At 36.3% G+C, this 18,217-nt stretch overlaps 1 protein-coding gene across 5 annotated transcripts in view; it reads right to left on the bottom strand.

Moving 5' to 3' along the window:
- LOC124643126 (heterogeneous nuclear ribonucleoprotein L-like) overlaps positions 1-18,217 on the bottom strand; it is a 441,770-nt gene that overhangs the window by 353,449 nt on the left and 70,104 nt on the right. The window lies entirely within an intron of this gene.

Here is an 18,217-nt window from a genome sequence, read left to right as displayed (position 1 = left end):
ATATTATTTTATCCTGCAACTAATATACAGCAACCAAAAAGGCACTATACAAAACCATCATTTATTAATTAATCCACTATACATGACAATGTAACATTTTCACTACAAAATATATCAGTGTAGCAGCTAAGCTTAAAATTATGACATCAAACCGCGTGCCTGGTACAACATAACCCGGTTATACGTACCTACACATGTGCACTTTATTTTGCAAGCAAGTGTTCAGCCGGTGCAACCTTCGATTTAGGGTTGTCATTTACAGTTGTGTTTAATTAATTAACAATGTTTCAGAACATATTAATTACATATGAAAACTTTTCTTTCGTGTATTTATTAGCATCAGGTAGACCATCAATCTTACCATCGGGTATTGGGTTGCCCTGGTAACTAGATTGTAGAGGTCAGATACACAGTCGCTCCATGTAAAACACTGGTTCTCAGTTGTATTCTATTATGACTGTTAGCCGAACCTAAAATACTTGGGAAAAGGGTAGGCAAATGATTAGTAGAATGAAATACCATTATTGAAAGCAAGTAAAAATTAACAACATAGACCCATTTATCTCACTAGCAACATTTAAAAAAACCTACATAAGTACATCGAAATAACCAAACCATACTTCACTGAACAACCAACAGCACGTGCCGTTAGGGTTGCCACTCTAAGATGGAAACGTTCCATTTTTAAACCGGTAATAAATGATGTCCGTCCGATAAACGTGACCGGACATCCTGCCTTTTTGCATTTGATCGCAAACGTTGAGCTAAATTGAATTTTAAAAGAACTTTTTCATTTGGTTTTTCATATAATATTTTACAATGATAGGACTAAACTTATGACTGTGGTATTCAAGGAATTTCCGTGATGCGTGAATGTTTGAGATCGTAATGATATGGAAATCAACATAATTATATTCATTGAATATAAATTATTATGTACAACAATAGATAGGTACGATATATCCTGTTGTTTATCACGAAACGTCACTTATATAAAAGAACTAGCTTCCGCCTGCGGTTTCACCCGCGTCCTGAGATAACTGCTTCCTGTGCCGTGATGGTGACAAAAACCTATATCCTTCTAATGGGTCTAAGCTACCTCCCCTCTAATTTTCAGTTTTCATTCAAGCGTGATGGTTGATATCGGGATTCATTTTAGTATTCATATATAGAAGATTGCCTACATTATTTCTAATTACTATATTGTATGTAAAACCATAAAAATAATATAATAAGCCCCGCAGGGCATCTGAGGCGGATGACGGGGAGTAGCGACCCCGCGGGGCTATATATCCGAGTGCTCCAGGGAGAGTATACTGTCCCCCATCTCCGGCTTGCCGGAGTGAAGCATGACGGGGGATAGGTCTCCCGCCTCTTGGCTTGCCTTCACCGGCCGGTCAGAGTGGAGTCGCTAGAGTAGGGTTAGCAGCCCGCTCGGAGGGTAGGTGCCTCGTGGTAAGTGGCGAGTGGGCCGGTGATGCTGGACCCACAGGGAGCGCGTGATCTGCGTTTAAAGTCCGCCGAGGTATCCTCACCCTTCAGCCGCTCATGTACCTGTTGCCCCCTTGTTGCGATTTAGCGACTGATTCCCGGGGGCCCAGTAAATGATTTGGCGAGTCTCCACCTGCCATTTTTACGTGTATTTATTACATTGTTATCGGCAGGTGCCATAGTTCCCGTAGTTTCCCCATTCCTAGTCCACTAGCATCCCATCACAATAGCCCAAGTAGTTTTCATCCATAGTTAGCAATAGTTTAGCACAGAACCGGGGATTGTCCTTGGGTACATTTCTATAGTGTGTACAGGGATAATCGTCGGTTTTGTGTCACCATTTCATTAAAGTTGTCTCAAAAGGGCTTCAGCGTGTTGGCTTCGGCCCCACGTTCGCCTCCCAAAAATCCGGGACTCTATAGTCCCGAGGTCTGGTAGAGACATACAAGATAATTGGATATAATAAAAAAAGTGTAATAATAAAAAAGGTAAAAAAATATTCCACATTCAAAACATAGTCCATTCCACTGCAGGATTCCATAACCGAAACTTGCAACCAAATTCCATTTATAAATAAACAAAAAACGGTTATTCGAACTTCGAACGGTCAATTTCGTGCGGATTGACTTTTCAGCTATGGCTTCCATAATTGAAACATCGCGTGGGCATTCTACATTGCCCATCCCTGTGGGCAATTTTAAACCGCTGCCCCGGGCAATATTTCACAGCTAGGAATTTAATATCGGTCCATGTTTTTCGTGTTTACAAACGTTGATTTAGATGGTTTGTGTCGTGTATCATGACATATTGGGAGCCGTGTTCTGTTGCAACTAGGTGTTGGTTTCTCCTTTGTCCGTTTAAGAGGATATTTATTGAAGTCTTTTGTTGTGAGGATTTTGTAGAATGAAATGCTTAGTTGACTGTCGTTGTATTGTGTTGTTACTTAGTGTTGGGTACAATGTGATATTTAAGAAAGTTTCTTTTGTAATCTTGTACATCATGAAAGTAATGTCTGCTTCAAGGGTTTATGTTAGTACGGTAAAACAAAGTATTATTAGAAAAAAAAATACTGAAGAACCCTCTGAGAAGTGTCCTTTGCTAAACAGCAACTAGACAAATAGAATCAAACTTATTTATACTTTTAACGTTTGTAAGTGCTTGAAAAGGTCTAAATGAAATAAATAATTTGACTTTGAGCCAAAGATGTTAACTGTAGAGTATCTTCGTGAAGATACTCTCGTACAGTTTTGTCATTAGAACTTAAAATAAATAAATACTGCCTCAATAACTTCTTCAATATCAACACATTTGATATATCTGGACCAATACAAAAAGAAGCAAAACAAACAATCTTCTCACTCCCTTATCAAGCCAACGCAGACTGTCCAAACACCATGTACAAGAAAAAAAATAGCTTTTCCAAAAATAGAAACAGCCCTTATCTTAACCTACCGTTAGTATCAAGGTTCGGTAAATAAACGTTAACGTCTAGCTGGGAGATTACTTTATCGCGTTCAGACTTCTTGTATTTACTTTTGAAGTTAATCTTGGAAAAAACTGGGATAAAGAGTTTAGTTATTGCGTTTAGTTTTAAAAGAGAAAGGGGGTAGAAAAAACAGTTTGTTGAATTAAGTGATAAGAGGTATTTAACTGTATATAGGCCATATGCATGTACAGGTAATTATATTATGATGCGACCAAAAATAGAAAACCTTTCGTTATTTCGTTAACAATTCTCACTTCAAAACAAATACATAAGATACAATATAAGAAGATAGATGAACGAACACACGAACACGAACTGAACGATCACAGTTAAATCGCTCGCTATAGCTTGGTATCGTTAAAATTTCCTCGTAAACCAATGAAGGGCTAATAAATAAACATATAAACATGGCTACCGATCGCCGTATCGTAAAATTTTGAATGTTACTGCTTAGTGAAAATAATCTGTGGATCTAGTTTGTGGTTTTGGATAACTAGCTGCTTATTTTATATCAATAAAACTTGCAAAAGGCTTCAATAGTAGATATCTTGTCATTTTAGTGTCCATGCATCCTATATGTTTTAAAAACGAAACTGATACCAACTTATATATTTTCGCGCCATGTAAATAATCACTACACAACGGCTTGAAATGTGAAATCAAACTCGTAGAAAATAATCTAGTTTGAAATTCAAGTAAAATTCTAACACACGATTCAACACCCATTTTAAATGATTAAAATAACAGAAACAATAAAACATTAAATACATACGGCATGTTATAACAAACACACTTGAATATAACAACTGAAAAACTTAACCAAACTAAATTACCCATTACAAATGAGACGGCTTAAAAAAACCAGTAAACGGTCGATTAAAACGAAAACTTTTATGTGTCGTAAAACCGACGACTCTATATACAGCGTGTTCTAGTTTAGACGGTTCTGTGTACCGAATTTAAAATCGTATCGGGCTCACAATTTTATATCTGAACTTTAGAGATTTATTTTTAGTATGGCACTCTAAACTGGATGAGCTATAAACTTTAGTATGTCCAATCATAAACGTATTTATTGCAAAGAGTGTAAATTTTTAAATAATATTAATACTTTCGATGGAAAAAGTACGTTTTATTGGTTCTTTTTACACACTTAAACTGCTGTACTGATTAGGATGAAGTAAGGTGCGGATTTGATGAGGCCCTTTTAGTTACTCCCCGTAGTATGTGTTACTTCTAAGTTCTCAAGTTTTTGCATGTCAACAAATAACGAATGTCTGAGCAGGAGTTACATTGAATATTTCAGCTGACAGCCGTTTTTATCCCATTTCGTGAATAAAATCCCTAAACACGAACACGCAAAACCGCAGCAAACAGTTAGTGAACAACAATTTAATTCATCAAATAACTGATGAAAATCAAAATTCTTCTAAACAAAAGCGCTACGCAATCAATTTAAAGTTCGACAACTTGAAAGCCCCCGTACTGCTTAACTAACAAAGTATAATTAAATAAGTCACCGAACAACTGTTTCTTAGGAGTATTTTGTTATGTAACTAGCTGTTCCCGAGGTTTCACCCGCATAGCGAGGAAATAAGTTAACTAATATGGCTCAAAAATTACTTATTATACTTGTCTCTAGGCTGTCACCTGTCACAAAGAAGTAATCTCAGTCGATGCACCTGATTTACTGTTTGTTTAGCTAACAAACAAACTTATCGTTACATATTTATAAGTAGGTACGAAAATTAAGGAATACTTTTATATTACTAATATAACAACAACATGTTATAAAGCGAAGCATTTATGTTAATTAACTCAATCGTGCATCAAATGTCTAATCGGATTTCCAGTAATAGGGTTAAATAATTAATAGATTTAAGTCATAGTTAAACGTCTCAATCTTGGGAATCTAGGTTTAATTTAATAATAACAATAATAGAGGTTCCACAAGTTCATATTTTACGTTAAAAATAATTTTTAATTACTATTAATCAAATCTTTGTACTAGAAAATGACAGATTTTTTCCGTAGTTTTCACACCACTGCATAAATAAGAACAAAAATAAAAACACATAGTCTTCAGTACAATCTTATCTGTCGCTATAAAGGGAATCCCTTTACGAATTGCCATTTTTAATAATATACGACTTATATAACATAAAGCGGAAAACAAGACATTATTTTGTGTTGAAAGATTTTTTTCCCGCCAAAATTTATGGGGACCTATAAATTTTACCTTGTCTGTGTGTAGTCGTTAAGGGTTCTCTTTCTATTTCCCAGGTACTCGTATTAATCAGTTTCTGAAGACTTACCTGTAACAAAAAAGGTATTGTTAAAATAATACTTTAAAACATACTTAATTAAATAACAAACTTACCACAAGAGAAGTAAAAATTAAAAAAAAAAATAGTAAAAAATTATATACACAAAATGTGAGCGTCATAACGACATACGATTCGACGATCCCTTAAAACCGCATAATATACGAAAACAACCTGTATATTGGTAATTCTGAAAAACTTCTAAAAAACTAAAGAAGCTACTATTTGAATAGAAATAAAAACATTTTAAGCTTAGTTGACAGATTAGTCACATTTGTATAAAACACCTAGGTACGCAGGCATCCGTCGAGAGCTCGCCATTTATCAATATTTATTCAAACGAATGCTACATTGGTTCCGTACATCCATTGTATAGGAACTCGTGACCGTTCTTGATAAAAATAAATCCTTTTGCATCGGCAAATTGAGTCGGTATTTTTTTATTTTGATACTACAGTGACAGTCATATTATAATTGCAAAATATTGCAGTGATGGTATTTTGTTGAGACAATATAGTGGGCTATAGTTTTAATCTAGTGAAATACAGAAACATACATATGTAAGTAATTTTATAATGCTGAGTTTGTTTTAAAACCCTAATTACAAGCCAAACATTGGTAGACTATTTTTATCCGGATTTGCGGAGTAGGTACGTTCTCACGGGATGGAGATGAAAACGCTGGCGGAAGCTCAATAATAAAAACGTTGCCTATTCAATCAACGCACCATCAGTTTAAAAATCTAGCAAAATATTTGAAACTATCTCGATTCACAGTTAACATGATACTTAAAACGAACCAAAGCTACCAGGCAATCATACCAAGTAGGAGGAAAAGCATCGCATGTCTACAATACCTAAAAAGACGAACGAACACTATAAAAAGCAAAAAACACAGTCAAAATACCGCTCATTCGTGCAGACGTTTTAGTGTCAAAGTTTTGAAAGTACCAGGGCGCTAGGAACGAGACACGGTTCACGCTATATAAAATGGTTCGGCTGTAACTATGATAGTTTTATGTGCAGTCGAATTATTTAAGATGTTCAACTTTTGCATTGTTTGAGGAAAATGCAAAACTGATGCAGCAAAACTAAGTCTAGATTTGGCAATCATTTTGCATAACTAAACATATCATACCCCAACACACATTATGTTTTACCATGGGAGGGAACTTTGTGAAGCCACAAAGTTCCCTCAAAGCCAATACGTCCAATAATTGGTATTGAATTTTCAAGGAAAGACTTGTCAAGGTCAACATTACAATACAAACATTTCATACGCGATCATTTCGAATTCAATCACACTTAGCAACTTCATCTGAACTTAAAAACACGCTTGACATCTTTCTACGTACAATAAAGAAAATCAACAATAAATCTAACAAGGTTTATTCACTTGGAACACGACACATATACCAATCGATCGGATCTATTAAGAGCCTATTCAAACATTCTGCGAACGGAACCCCTTCGGAAATTACCAAGGCCTGATAGATAGTCCCGATTGGCCAAAAGGGGACTAATAAGAACCTTTTTAGTGACGTTGGGGGGAGTAAAAAACGGGCCAAGTACGAATAGGTCTCGCGCACGATGGGTTCTGTACCATTTTTCCATAAAACGGCCAAATAAAATCACGTTGTTGTATAGGCCCTCTAAAACTTAATTTTGTTCTAGTTTTCAGTCTATGTTATCTATAGCGACAAAAATAATACATTATCTGCGAAAATTGTATTTGTCTAGTTTTATCTTTCAACTAATTACCACGGTTAATGTCATATCATTTCATCGGACGACCAGGCGGACAGACAGTCAGACAAACATCGAAGTCATAATAATACAATAGGGTCCCTTATTTCCTTTTGAGTACGGAACTCTAAAAAACACCCTTTAGCGACAGGAGTTACGATTTTTGGGCCAAAGACGACTTTATAGGTTTTTAAAAGCACTTCCCTTTGTATCTTATTCGGATTAGGTGCGTCACGATTGGATCCTCGACTACTCACTTGTTGGAAGGTGAAAGGAAGTCACGGGTTTATTATTTCGTTACAAGTATGAATTGAATAATGTTTTTTTTCCTGAGATATGGGATATTCTTTATTGTACGCCAACTTAGTAAAGGATATTTGCACGTCAAAATTGACACAATATGTAGCCTTATTAAGTTTATTTTAGAAAGGCCTTTTATTGTATTTATTCTTTATGAAATATCTAAATAGTCATTCTCTCAAGATCAGAAGAGAAGAGACGAGTTTTGGACATGAACAAAAGTATCTAAATATGGGTAACATATGGGTTTGGTTTATCCTTACTTCCTTACTAATATTATAAATCGGAAAGTGAGTTTGTTTGTTTGTTTGTTTGTTTGTTCCGCTTTCACGCCGTAACTACTGAACCGATTGCTTTGAAATTTTGCAGACGTAAAGTTAGAAGTCCGGATTAAATAATAGGGTACTTTTTATCCCGAAAAAAATAGATATTCCCGAGGGAAAACAAAAATATTGTTTGCTTGATGGATGGATTGTAGATGGCGCTGTGTGTCGTTTAAAACAAGGTAATATATTGCAAACGAATATAAACATGTAAATTTAGAAGCTAAATGATACGATAATGAATCCCCGAAAATGAGGAATTCCCGAGGGATGATGTACAATTTGTTTAATCGTCTAAACTGTTTTTTTTTACATCTACATATATATTGCAAACGAATATGAACATATAAATTTAGAAGCTAAATGATACGATAATGAATCCTCGAAAATGAGGAATTCCCGAGGGATGACGTACGATTTGTTTTATCGTCTTAACTGTTTTTTTTACATCTACTTATCCTGAATTAACTATAATTCAACGAATTACTAATTGGTATAAGTATTAGTTAAGTTATTTCGTTCTTGAGGTATGCGATAGATGGCGCTGGGTGTTTTTAAAACGTGGTAACGATGTGTTTTTAAAATACATAAGTGGAATGATAGCTTTTTAAAACGTGGTGACGTTGTTTTTTTTAAGATACGTAAGAAGTGCAATGATATCTCGCGCTTTAACCTGTAGCTCATTGTTCAATCGCGAGCTTCCCGATAGCTCGATAGATGGCGTTGTGCTTTTCTGTATCGTGGTGTTAAGGTTCGCCGCGAATTAGTCTGTTTTGAAATCAGTGGGGCCCAGTAGCGCCAGGGCCAGCCGCGGCTGCGGGTTGTTCGAAAGAGGTACCGCGGCCCTGGTATATAAAAGGCCTAGGACGGAACACGACGATTTTAGTCAGTAAGAGTCTGACACTCCCTCACCGCTGCTAACCCACAGCGGGAGGGGTGAACCGAATTCCACGCGGGCGAAGCCGCGGGCGGAAAGCTAGTCCCATTATAAAAGATGAAGTAACTCAGCCAGCATCGTCCATCCATCTAGTAAAACTGATGAAACGATTGATATCAATGGCTTGAGCTAACTACATTTTTGGCTCCTTTTAGCCGACAAAACTAAAACTTACACCACTATAAAAATCAAAGCCAATAATCGGATAAATTGAAGTCTACCGACACACTGCTCTAAATAACGCCTGTAAAATCCGCAAGGGGGCTCTGATTTACAATGCACGAGGTAACCAGTTCGGCACAATTTTATAACAGGCGCTCGGGACCTATAATATAGTGTTATGTTTGAGACACAGGCTTAGAGCAGTGAGCCAACCGGAACTGTCATGAGCACATATGTTTATGGTGAAAAAGTCTGTCAATTTGTGCGGCGCAACGCAAACTACCTAATAGCTCTCTTCCCGGTAAGTTTTTTGCACCACGTACCATAGTGCGTTTAAGAGGATTGTGTGTGTATTTTGACGTTCAATACGTGCTGTTTTTCAGTAGGCCATAAATGCCATTTGATTTGACTCATCGTTTCAATCACACAAGATTAAACTTGACGCACACATGTGAATTCGAGTATGAATGACGCTGTCATACATGGCACGGCAACGGCGTTTCCTGAAAGTTAAATACTCTAAGGAAACACGCGTTTACACTCGGCTAGTTTACTGTACAACAAAGTTTTAAACATAAAAGACTAGATGGTATTGAATTTTATTTTTATTACTGCACCGTATCGGGTCACGCGAGGATTGTAAATAACGGTAGTTTATGGAATAGACAAATCGTGTATCATTCGCTTTTAGTAGCTCGCCCATATTTTGAGGTTAAAGCGTATAACAAAATGTAGATATGGTTAAAAGCTAAGGATGATTGGATACAGGTTTCAATTTTGCAGAATATGGAAACATGCCAAAAATTACGGCACATTAAGTCATCATCTGCCTAGCCTTTTCCTAACTATGTTGGGGTCGGTTTCCAGCCTAAACGGATGCAGCTGTTAACGTAGAATGACTGTCCGCCTCAATCCAATTAGGTAACTGGGTATTGGGTAGATCAGGTGGTCTATCCTATATCCCTTGGCTAGATTGGTTGCTTACTGGCTTCTTGCATCCGTAAGAGTAAATCATCCGTGCAAAAAAAACTTCAAAGAACACGGGATGATATCACACTTTGTGATTCGACTAAAATAATCTTGGCGATGAAAACTCGAGGACACTATAAAACAAGCATTCACCATTGCAATTGCAAGCCTCCATAACTGAACAGATGTCCTCAAATCGTATCAATAAATTCCTCATAATAAAACAAGCGTAAACAGGAATCAACACAAACAGGTATCTAAGCGATGATCACTAGGATTCGAGGAACGCGTCCGTATTGCGCTATAGAGAGTACTCGAGGTCGTGGCATTCCGTTCACATAGATTGTCTGCTCTGTATTGGTAGGTATAGAACTAGGGATTGGTTCTATAATTAGCAACGACATAATGGGTATTCAATGCTTATCCAAATTATTGTAGAGAGGACATCGAAAGCCGTGCGTGTGTTTTAAAAGAATATGATGTGGTAAAAATGCTAAAATGCTGCGGAAGGTTACTGTTATCCTAGCTCAAATTCTTTATACGTTTGGTTTCGAAGCCTAAAATACAAACTCATAAAATATTTCATAGTTTTTGGCTAAACGTCTAAACCTTTCAAGATACAATTGACTTAACGGCAATGTGACTTTGAGTGACATACACATTGATGACAAAATTTAGAGTTTTGTAGTCAAAACAAAACAATCCATAAGTAGTTAATATCAGAGTACAGTTAACTAGATAAAACAACAAAATTATAACTCTTGCCTTTAATTCAAATATAAGTACACAACAAACCATAATCAAAGCTAGAAAGTTAAATAAGGCCTATTACCAATAGAATAAACTCTAATAATAGGTATAGTTCACTTCCTTGAAACCTTCCAGTCAATACGATAGTTCTCTATAATTATAGTTCGGCCATTCAGAGAATGCGTTCCTGACACGTCGCGATTGAACTGACGACGTAACTTTGCAATGGCGTTGCAGTTACGATAAAAATATTTTTGCTGGTTGTTTACCGTTTTAACAATTGAGGAGCATTAAAACAACATTATTATATCAATAATCAATGAATGTAGTTACGTCGTCAGTTCAATCGCGACGTGTCAGGAAGGCATTCTCTGAATGGCCGAACTATAAATAGTACAAGTAATATCTAAGAAACTCGGACGAATACCAATAAGCTGGTGGAACTCCTTGCACAATAAGATTCGAAAGTTTTCAACTGTGTGTGAGTGGTACAAGCTATGAAAATTGAGAGATTTTTGTGAAATTAAATTTGGGTGCATGTTTTACTAGGACTACACTAACTTATTTGCAAGCGAAAGTCTCTAATAATCTATCGCTTGTTTTGCTTACTAGACATAGGATTTTGACATAATCTCTAGTAAGAACATTCACTCACTGTACTCTTTCTTGCGCACAATGAAGTCGGTATCAAATTGAATACGGTCGCATTAACATGACAAATACATATATTCATAATAGCAGTTCAATTGTTCAAAAAAAAGCACCTATATTCTATGCGGTGATAAAAATCCATTATGTTAACAACATCAGTAACAAACTACTATCACACAAAAATTACTAATAAAACAAAAACATTAGAGATCTCAGAGCAATACAAGGTTATTACCAAAATCGCTAATCGTCATCATATAGGATAATCGCTTACTATCAACCCGCTACCGCCTATTCCTTAACTCACAATTTATGAAGAATATCGCAAATGACCAAGTTGAGGAGGGAAACAAAGCGCAGTACAGAACTACGTTTAATTAATTTCAGCCAGCAAAACGATAAGGCCTTTCAAACGATAAGAGCCATGGTATAAATGTGATTGATTAACTATTGTTTCGTTAAATGAGAACACGGCTTTTCGTGATTATTTTGTTTGGAGAGGACTGAAGAGTTAAAGGATTTGGTTGATATTTATCTTTGTTTATGCATTTTGGTTGAAGAGGTCTTTGACCAGCTGTGTTTTTGGCTATGTAAAATACAAATTATGCGATTGCAGAATTAATTAATACTTGTAAGCGAATTGATAATAAATACGCACATACATATATGACTACATCAGCTGTTGTTTAAATATGTGATTTAATTCATTTATTATTTGTTTTCCATATACGAGTACCTATTTCCGTATACAATATGTATAGTGTATGTCAACCGGGGTCAGCGTAGCTGACCAACAGTGAAAGTCGGTTCATTAGTCTCGGAGCCATAATGATACAAACAAAACTCTTCATAGTATTAGTGTAGGTGGTAACCCTATTTAATTGACCTATATGTATAATTATCGAAATCTTAAACCCAGTACAATAAAGTCCATTCACCGAGAAACCATAACCTACTTCTGTCAATACTTATGCAATGTTCAGGTTAAAAAATATTATAATTGTTCAGTTAATACTGGAACGCGTGACCCAGTTCAAATGGGATCTCTTTAATCTCGGGCGCTGGAACGTTTCCGTGTTCGTACAATACGTTATAATAAATATGAGTGCAATTAAAACATGTGTGCGCATCGCTTTGAGTGCACCGGTCTAGTTTTGGTGTGATGGATTGCAGAAAATTTGCAGTTCATCTGTTTGTGAAACACATTCTTTCAGCGTGTCTGTTATTGGAACTGAATGATATCAACAAATGCGAGTTTTAGCACTTTCAAAACAGTGTTTTGGTACCTTTATGTACCGAGATTATATTAAATAAAAAAGTTTTGAAAAGTAAGCGAACTTATGAACCAAGCGATTTAGACTCATAAACTAGCTTCCAACCGCTGTTAAATATGCGTCTCATTGAAATTACTCCGCGCACCAGGGTAAAGAAGCTTGTTTTGGACCTCAATAAATGAGCTATCTAAATATGTAATAATTTTTCATATTGGTGAAATTGTTCCTGAGTTCAAACAAAACAACTCGTCAGATGTATCATATTAATTTCAATAGGACATGACAGATACCTGCCGAAAGAAACCGGGTACATTTTCCCTCACGATAGAATCTGTGGGCAACATCTTGTATACATCTACAATATAGAGATCTCGTTAACGTTGCTCATACATATTTGAGTTAGATCCGGATTACCGTTGATTTAGGAGGGCTAATTACTGCATCGGAAGCTTGTTTATGTCTCTAACACAGATTAATCAGATGCTAAGCAAACTTAATGTCATGTCTGTTTGTCGGTTCGTCATCGTATTAGTAAAATTATGTTATCTGACTATCCGTATCTACCTAAATATCATCATCAGCCTATCGCAGTCCACTGCTGGACATAGGCCTCTACAAGTGCACGCCACTGAGATCGATTTTCGGCTTCTCGCATCCAGCTCCTGCCAGCCGTCTTGCGCAAGTCATCACTCCACCGTGCCTGAGGACGTCCTACACTACGTTTACCTAAATATATTTGTTGTCAACTAATTGTCGAAGATGCTTGACCCATTTTTTTCCTTATAAATGTTTCTTTGGTCTTACTCGTTAAAACATCCGTAGCTGCCTAAATAGGCATATAACATATTGAATATTGTCGCCTCCAAAGGAATAATCATCAAAACATGAAGAATGTAAACTTTATACTGTATGTTAACAAACAAATCTTTTTGAGAACCATCAATTATCATTTAACCACAAAACAGTTAACACATTAATAAAAAAGTAACAAAGAAAAAATAAATCAAATCCAATACACTTGGCGGCACTAACACCTTCAAATGTGATTACATAAGCTCCACAAATGAAGGTACAAGCGCTCCAAAGTCCTGAATAAATAACTCCATTTTAACCTTAGATAATGAAATCAACCGGACACGTCATAGCAGAGCCTTCCCGGCTGTCTAGGCACTATCAACCAATGACATTTGTCAATTTGTCACCTTGAGCAAATTTTCGTGGAGACAATCAAATCGAAATTCGTCATGCACTCACTGCACAGGACTTTAATTATTTTGACAGTTTCAAATGATTTTTCGACAAACTGGGACATAGGTACATGTTGATAGTAGGTACAAGAAACACCGTACATTTGTACCAGTTTATGTTTGGATCGAAAATGCTCATACTGATCTACATATAATTATTAGTTGGATTGCCTCACTCCTGCTCGTAAATTGGTAGATTTTTCGCAAAGTGATTTGTCCTCAAGGCGGTTCCAGTTGGTAAATAGTTCTAAGATCCTAACTGAATGAGCCCCAGTAAGCTTCTAAACGGATTTCACTTTCATTATATTTACATAGGCGAACTTTGTTTTAATTTTACCTTTGACTCATTCTGCTGTAATTTCGTTCATCTGTCATGCGGGTTTCTAGGATTTCAGTCTTGAGTATTTAGAGCGTAATGGATTTTAGTTGGATATGAAGTGGTTGTGAAACATTTTGTAAGAATTTGTTTGGAGAAGTTCTTTGTTGCAATTCGAAGGAATTTGAGTATGCTTAGCTGATATCTACGCTTCTTTCAATACTTCATTCAATGAATATGAAAGTAGTGGATGTTAAGTATGACTGGTTACAGACAGAAATGGAAGCGGAAAACATATTGCTCCAATTCCAAAATAACTTAGTAACAAGGCAAAAAGAAGTTCTACCTTACAGCCAAATAACCCAACTTCAAACTAGCCGAGATATTTCGAAAGTGAAACGGAACGCATTAGTATGAAAAATACAACGTTATTCAACAAAATTTCCGAGTATCGAGAACTGAATCCTATAAAATGTAAACTGTTTTTCACGCTTGCAAAAATTCACCTTTGTGTGACAAAAAACAGTAAATATTTGCCAGTTTTTACACAGAATGAAATCATAGAAAATTTCAATTTTATATGTACAATTGCTTTTTAAAGTTTTTGGAGGGTAATTCTAAGAAAAGGTGCCCATGCAATTGGGACAGTTTGTGTTTGAATTTTTATGGTCTCATTAACTACCTACACATATTTCGATGTCTGTTAAAGGCAGTTCAGCCCCTTGTTTGTCGGAGCTCAGATATACGAGGCACAATTGATTTATAATTAGCAACACACAAGAAGGAAATACTGTAACGTAAATGCGTCGAAACTATCAAAACATACATGCACTCATCTTGACACATATTTTTTAATCACTTCTATTCTAATCTGGCTTAGAGGAAAACGCATGATGCATTTGTCGCATACATGAGTCAACTTCAAGCAATAAATAAGATTTTAGTACACTACTGCAATATTCTTGCTATGCCCACCTGTCGTCCTACGCAGAGGTAAGTCATGCCATTGTAATGCAGAATACGATCTTCAGGTGTTTTTAGTGGAAAAACAAATGAATTGTGTTGAAGATGAATAATACAGATTTCAATGTAAATTATTGTATTTCAGAATTTTGACTTGATTCAAACTATCTGATTATATTATTAAAGACCCTTCACAGTGAAATAAGACAAGAATAAGGAGAAGGACAAGGAAATATGTATGAAGAATAATAAGTACTTATTATTATCCGGGTGCTCCAGGGAATAACTTCACGCACCCGGGTGAAAAGTGGCATATAAACTACCACGATACATGGGCTGTCTAGCACTAAAATAGTTTTGCAAATCAGCCGAGTGGTTCCTAAATTTAGTTTCTACTTTATAACATTAATAAACATAACTTGATTTATTACATAGTAAAACATCGTCTCTTGGTATACGAAAAGTGACACACTACAATTATAGTTTTTTCTACTAGGTATAATAAATCAAACTATTTAGCGACATAAGCCGTAATAACAAAACATGATCACTCAAAAAAACAAGACAAATGAGAGTACTTAAACAATTTAATCCGAAAATCACGAATATGGCAAAGACAAATGACCCTTACATAATCATAAGGATAGATATTATTACATGATACCAATACATGATAATAAAAAACTGGAACTATAAAAAACATCAAATGACCTTAGAAAAAGGTCAAAGACAAAGTTCATTGGCCAATCAAAATTATGAACTGCAGAAAAAAACAAATAACATCAATCCTTTTAGGAATGTTTGTATGTGTCAGAGACTGTCAATAGTACGGACATTAAACGTCACGCAAGCGCGCCCTCTGGTGGCGTTTCCGGTGAAACAACATTTTGGCGCGCTTGGCAGAGTAGTGGCGGTCAGCGTGGCGTCCGCAGAGCTCAGTCTTGATCGAGTCTTGGTCGAGGCTTCGTCGAGTCTTCGTGGAGTTGTCGCGTTACTGCCTTTCGTCACGTATAGTGTACCTAGTGTTATTGCCTAGCGTTGTAGTACCGTTGTAGATCCATATTGTAAAGGTTATTGTAATGGTTCTTCTAACCTAACAGACAGACATGTGTTGCTGGGGAGTTTGTTCCGCCACTTCTTCTCCCCAAGCCAAAACACATAGGAAGTGGCGAAGGGCGGGCGTTTTGGGGGCTGTCTTTTGTTCTGACTAATTTGAATAAACGTTTGAGTTTTTAGTTTGTTTGAGTTTTGAGTTTCTTTGAGTTATCTCTTTGCTTGATTACCCTAACTGATGTCGGACGATAGTGCCATCCTGATGACGCCTCCGACATATGGATGTATGTTTGTCACTTTTGAATATAAAACATTTACGAGTAGATTTTTATGAAACTTGGCGGTTATATATAGCTTATACATATATCAAAACAATATGATACTTTTTATCCGTATGAAGAAGTATTTTACCCGGGCTTTTCAAACCACGGGCAGAAGCTAAGTATTATGAACTCGAAGTTTGCAAGAATAATATTTCATATTTCACGTTGAAACTACTGAATCGATTTGCATGAAACTTGCAAGTTATCTAGTTTATTAACCTTCAAAACAGATAGGCAACTTTTTTTCTATGAGCGGGTAGAAGTTCCCTTGGCATGTGAGTGAAACCGCGCTCGGAACCTAGTATGTCAATAAAATATTTTAATAAAAATGCATCGTATTAAAAAAAATAGACTGTCAACGTACGTTTAAGAAAACTGGGGACATCAAACAAAGTCGAGATAATCATTAAATCGCAATAAACATTGCGCTTGAACGCAGTGTGTGGGCGACTGTAAAGCCGTTTCACTGAACGCTAGTGACCGGAGTTTATGGAGGATAAGGATCGCTGTGAAATGAGCGATTTTTTTGTCTTGGTAGTTTATTTTATGATCAATTTCTATAATCTATGCTAAAGTAATAAATCTGAAGACTTTGTTACGATTTGAAAATTTGTTTTAGGGTCAGATAGCCCATTTATCGAGGAAGACTGTAATTTTATTTCTATGCGGGGGAACGAAGTAGTTTTCACGGACCTCGGTTGGAAACCGTAGTTGGTTTTATATAAATTTGAGTGACAGTAAAAGTAACTAAAACGCACGCTTTGGCACAAAAATAACGCAAGCAATTTTTCAACACGTACGAACGTAAACAATTAAAAACTGGCCGTCATTGCGAAACGATTTTTCCACGCCCAAAAATACCTGACATAACCAAAACCCCGTCATTACCGAGTTCAATGACCCCGCAATTGTGACAGCAATCACGAGGCCCCGTCAAGATTCCATCAAACGAGAAAAAAACGCCGGAAAATCGTCGCGTCTATGTCAGATCTTACGTTGAAAAATGGTAGTTGGCTTTCGTCCAATTTAGTCATACCTTGCATACGGCTATTGTTGATTTATAAGGAGGAGCTATTCCATGTTTTCAAACACGTCATAGTTTTGGGAATCACGAGGTTCACTAAGCGTGTAGTCTTGGACATTTTAACTAACTGGAAATGTAATTAAGGCTCTCTGTCAAAGTTACTAGAGCGGTGCTCATATTTCGATGTGCATGTGTGCGTAAAGTCAACTTCTTATGTTTGACAATTTTTCCCTGTGCCTACGTAACATTGTGATCAAAAATGCATGAATGAGCTATCTACTATTTGTTTTCCCTGACTGCATAAATTTGTCGACCTTTTCAGATAGATTTGTAGGTATTCATGGCGGTTCCGGCAGCTTAACGCTCTAAGCGTCACGGTGTTACCATAGGAATTTTGCAAATAAAGTTTGATTGATTAGCATTTTCCAATTATGATTTCTATGACGTTGGTAGACTGCAGTATTAATAAAGTCTTTGATCTGGTTCTGATTTGTAGTTAATATGTTTTCTGTTCTTTTATTGTGCAACGTATATGAATCACCATACGATTTTAAATATGATTCTTTTACTGTTGTAATAAAATCAAAAAGTAGTTCGCAATAAATCTTGTTTGGCACTATTAAGGAAAATTTCCAACGGAAATATTGGTTGGACTTTAAACTTCTAGCAATTTCTTGCGGTTCCACTCACGTCACGAGGGAACTACTTCACGCAATAGGATAAAAAGTAGCTTACCTCCTTTCTCAAGCTCTAGACTCCTTCTCAGAATTCCTTTACAATCGGTTCAATAGTTTCCACGTGAAAGTTGGACAGACAGACACACACAGTTGCTTTCGCATTTATATTGTAAGTAAGTATGAAAGACGTAAATACGACAAT

This window comes from Helicoverpa zea, chromosome 26 (genome assembly GCF_022581195.2).
Source record: "Helicoverpa zea isolate HzStark_Cry1AcR chromosome 26, ilHelZeax1.1, whole genome shotgun sequence".
NCBI lineage: Eukaryota > Metazoa > Arthropoda > Insecta > Lepidoptera > Noctuidae > Helicoverpa > Helicoverpa zea.
Note: the sequence above shows the minus strand (reverse complement) of the source record. Positions and strands in the feature narration are given on the sequence as shown.